Source organism: Triticum dicoccoides, chromosome 6B (assembly GCF_002162155.2).
Source record: "Triticum dicoccoides isolate Atlit2015 ecotype Zavitan chromosome 6B, WEW_v2.0, whole genome shotgun sequence".
Lineage (NCBI taxonomy): Eukaryota > Viridiplantae > Streptophyta > Magnoliopsida > Poales > Poaceae > Triticum > Triticum dicoccoides.
The window spans coordinates 158,478,236-158,483,033 of NC_041391.1; positions in this window are offsets into that span (position 1 = coordinate 158,478,236).

Here is a 4,798-nt window from a genome sequence, read left to right on the forward strand (position 1 = left end):
CCCACTTTGTGCCTCTGGGAGCTGTAACATAAAACCACCTCTGTTGCCACACATCGGATACTTCCGGGAAAGAACCCTCTGGCCATGGGGCATCGCCGTTCCTGCTTATTATGGCACCTCCGCACTCTGCATGTCGCCCCTCGATCATCTTCGGCTTCACATTGAAGGTCTTGAGCCATAAGCCGAAGTGTGGGGTGACGTGGAGAAAAGCCTCGCACACAATAATGAACGACGAGATATGGAGGATAGTGTCCGGAGCCAGATCATGAAAATCCAACCCATAGTAGAACATGAGCCCCCTCACAAAGGGGTCGAGGGTGAGGCCCAGGCCGCGGAGGAAGTGAGGGACAAACACAACGCTCTCATTGGGCTCCGGCGTAGGGATAACTTGCCCTGGAGCAGGAAGCCTATGCTGGATATCGGCGGTTAGGTATCCGACCTCACTAAGCCTCGTAATGTCCTCCTCTTGGATCGAGGAGGCCACCCACTGGCCTTTAGGGTTGGATCTGGACATATTGGAGGATCTAGGGCGTTGGAGCTTAGGTCTTGGGTGTTGGAGCTCAAGGTGCGAGAAGGTGCAGGGGAGGTGGAAAAGAGGCATAGGCCTCGATCCCTTTATAAAGGGGATGAATATCAAGAGTCCTCAGCGTGACCGCTTGAGACTTATCCAAAAATACACGGAGTCATACCAACGGTCGTCGTGGGGTCACGCACGCCCATATTAATGGAAAATCCCGTAATAAGAGGAACATGATCTCTGCTTTGGCAGGACGTGCCAATAAAACCGCCTCGCAGCGCGAGTCGAGGTGGGGAGAGAAATGTCGGTTCGTGTTGGACCAGGCCATGATGCAAGGGCACGACAGATCAGATTTATACTATGTTCCCTACAATGAAATGTGAAAATCATCTTATGGATCCAGACACGGTCTACGTGTTTGATAATTACTTTGGAGTATTCAGAGAAGGAACCCGCCTTGCAATGCCGAAGACAAGACTGCGCACCGGACTCATCGTCATTGAAGCCTGGTTCAGGGGCTACTGAGGGAGTCCTGGATTAGGGGGTATCCGAACAGCCGGATTGTATACATCGTCTGGACTATTGAAGCGTGAAGATACAAAACTCAAGACTCCGGCCCGTGTCCGGATGGGACTCTCCTTTGCGTGGAAGGCAAGCTTGGCGATCCGGATATTGTGTTTCCTTCCTTGTAACCGACTCTGTGTAACCCTAGCCCTCTCCAGTGTCTATATAAACCGGAGAAGTTGGTCCTTAGAAGGCCGATCACAATTACAATCATACCATCATAGGCTAGCTCTTACGGTTTAGCCTCTACGATCTCGTGGTAGATCTACTCTTGTACTACTCATATCTTCAATATTACTCAAGAAGGAAGTAGGGTTTTACCTCCATCGAGAGGGCCCAAACCTGGGTAAACATTGTGTCCCTTGCTTCCTGTTACCATCAGCCTAAGACGCACAGATCGGGACCCCCTACCCGAGATCCGCCGGTTTTGACACTGACACTCCCCCCTTGGCGCACCCTCCTTGGTTGGCCGCCTCTCCCCCTTGCTCCTTTATATACGAGGGCAGGGGGCACCTCTAGACACACAAGTTGATTAGTTGATCTCTCCCAGCCGTGTGCAGTGCCCCCCTCCACCATATTCCACCTCGATTATATCGTACCTGTGCTTAGGCGAAGCCCTGCGTCGGTAGCAACATCATCACCGTCATCACGCCGTCGTGCTGACGAAACTCTCCCGTGAAGCTCTACTGGATTGGAGTTCGCGGGACGTCATTGAGCTGAACGTGTGCTGAACTCGGAGGTGCCATATGTTCGGTACTTGGATCGGTCGGATCGTGAAGACGTACGACTACATCAACCGCGTTGTGCTAACGCTTCCGCTTTCGGTCTACGAGGGTACGTGGACAACACTCTCCCCTCTCGTTTCTATGCATCACCATGATCTTGCGTGTGCGTAGGAACTTTTTTTAAATTACTACGTTCCCTAACACCAGAATGGTCCGGAGTTAAAGATTTATATATGGGAAGTCCAGTTTCAGTCACCAAAATAGTTTCGGGGGTTATCGATATTGTACTGGGACCACCGAAAGGTGTCCGGGGGTCCACCGGGTGGGGCCACCTGCCCCGAGGGACTTAATGGGCTGAACAAGGGTGGGAACCAGCCCCCTAGTGGGCTGGTGCGCCCCCCCCCCCCAAGGGCCCAAGGCGCCTAGGGTTGGAAACCCTAGGGGGCGGGGGCGCCTCCCACCAAACTTGGGGGGCAAGTCCCCCCCTTGGCCGCCGCCCCCTTGTAGATGGGATCTAGGGGGGCGGCCCCTTCTTCCCTTCCCCTATAAATAGTAGGGGGGCTGGGAGGGCTGCCATACCCTTCCCCTGGCGCAGCCCCTCCCTCCTCCAACACCTCCTCCTCCTCCGTAGAGCTTGGCGAAGCCCTGCAGGAAAACCGCAAGCTCCACCACCATGTCGTCGTGCTGCAGAACTCTTCCTCAACTTCTCCTCCCCCCTTGCTGGATGAAGAAGGAGGAGACGTCTCCGGGTTGTACGTGTGTTGAACGCGGAGGCGCCGTCTGTTCGGCGCTAGATCGGATCTTTCGTGATTTGAATCGTCGCGAGTACGACTCCATCAACCGCGTTCTTGTAACGCTTCCGCTTAGCGATCTTCAAGGGTATGAAGATTCATTCCCTCTCTCTCTCGTTGCTAGCATCTCCTAGATTGATCTTGGTGACACATAGAATTTTTTTTGAATTATTGCTACTTTTCCCAACACTTTGTACTAGTATGATTGAAAATGAATAGATTGAAAGTTTCCAACAAAAAAAAGTTGTCAAGTTAAAGTAATATTTTTAATAATCTTGTACATTTTCTTAGCTACGATGTTACACTCTTTACACTTAAGGACACATTATCCAACGGGCTGTTGATTTCTACTAGGTTTTGTTGTGTTGACTGTTGACTTGACTTTTCTGTATTGACTAGTAAAAGAGTATGTGCGTTGCAACGGGAGAGGAAATAACACATGTTCTTAACCCAATAACCATGACTCAAGATCCTAATGTGTTCACGTCCTTTATTTTCACATGGCATCATATTTATGTTGTTGATGGTGGTCTCAGTGCTCACACAACGAAGCGTGTTTGAATGCGGCCAGTTCTAAGGCGTCTCTCTCGCCCACACTCGCTCGAGATAAAATGAGAAATATGTTCTTTTTTCCTGCGAGGTTTTTCGCAGGTGTGCATGTGTGATTATCGATGGTTTCTTTCTTCTCTATCAGTAAGAAAGAAAAAGATAGCATACATTATAGATTAAGTTCACACCAAAATAATATTTCAGAAATATTTAACAGCTAAAAATAGCATCATATTTAGATTCTACACATTTTTCTAATCAAGTTTCATATATAACATGTTAAAATCGGAGTTACGGTTTAAAAGATATTGATAAATTTATTGTAGATAAACTGCAGATTGATTAACCGAAAAGTCAGCGGGTTTTATGTTAAAACGAAAAAAAGACGATTCGGTTGACTTAAATATGGACGATGGGTTGATTACCTAAAACGTCAGGAGGTTTTCCGAGAAAATGCAAAATAAACGGTTGGGGGTGACTTAAACGTGTACCGCAGGTTTATTTACGGAAAATAGAGGGTTTTTTTTTTGCAAAATATATGACGGACGACCAAAAACCTAATTTGCTTTATTATTAGGTAAAGATAAAGATAAAGATTTATAATGACCTACACCGCGCCACCGCGACACTGTTTGGGTTTTTGTTGACTATGTGTGTAGAGAGAGAGATCCATGGCGGAGGGGGTCCTTGCTTCCAGCATCGTGAAGGCGGTGCTAGCGAAGTTCGGGTGCTTGGTTTGGGGAGAGCTCACGCTCCGGAGGAGCTTCAGGACTGACCTGAAGGCCATGGAGGACGAGTTTGCCACCATCCGGAGCGTGAGGTGCGTGGCGCCGTCCGTGACTGGCTGCGGAGGCTCAAGAACCTCGTCCATTCATATTTTCACGGTGGTGACATCCTTGTGTTTGTTGTTCTTCCTGGCAAAATAATTCTACCTACATAATATTTACTACCTTTTGTCAAAAACCTATTTAACATTTGAGAGCTACTATATGTAAAAAGTTATTTTTTTGAAGTTTATTCTTTGTAAATTAATTACGTTAGATTCATGTATGATGTATCGTAATAAATCCAATTTGGTCCCAAAGCCGATAAGATCGTAGCGCGTAACCATAGTACGAAGATTGGATAGAAAATATGTCATACATGAGTCTATTCCGTTTATATTTACTACCTACAACTAATGATGCAATTGTTCATTTATGTTGGCCTTTGTGTGTAAATAGAATAGAATAAGGAAGTGTCATATTTTACTTCCTATTTTTCATGACTTTTTGATAGGTGTACTTGCATCCAAATCCAAACCACACCTCCCCTCTCCCGCACACCCTATTGTTAGGGATTCCCCGGTGACGGGCAGCGGTAGAAGAAGGAGCATCGATGATTGAGGTGCGTGAGGACCTCCATAGACTTGCCAAAGTTTTAACAGTTGCCCAGCCGTTGAAGGCTAAATGGTAGACTTTTGAAGAACGATGATGCTAGAGCAAAGGGATAGAGAGAAAGATGCCACTTTGTTTTAGTGCAAGGGAGGGTGGTTGAGGACATACGATCACTTGCCAATGAGTAAATAAATGGGAAGAAGAAACGGTGTTTATCGCTACATGAATGACAATCATACGTCGCCATGTTCAACGTACTTTTTTGAACTAAAATTA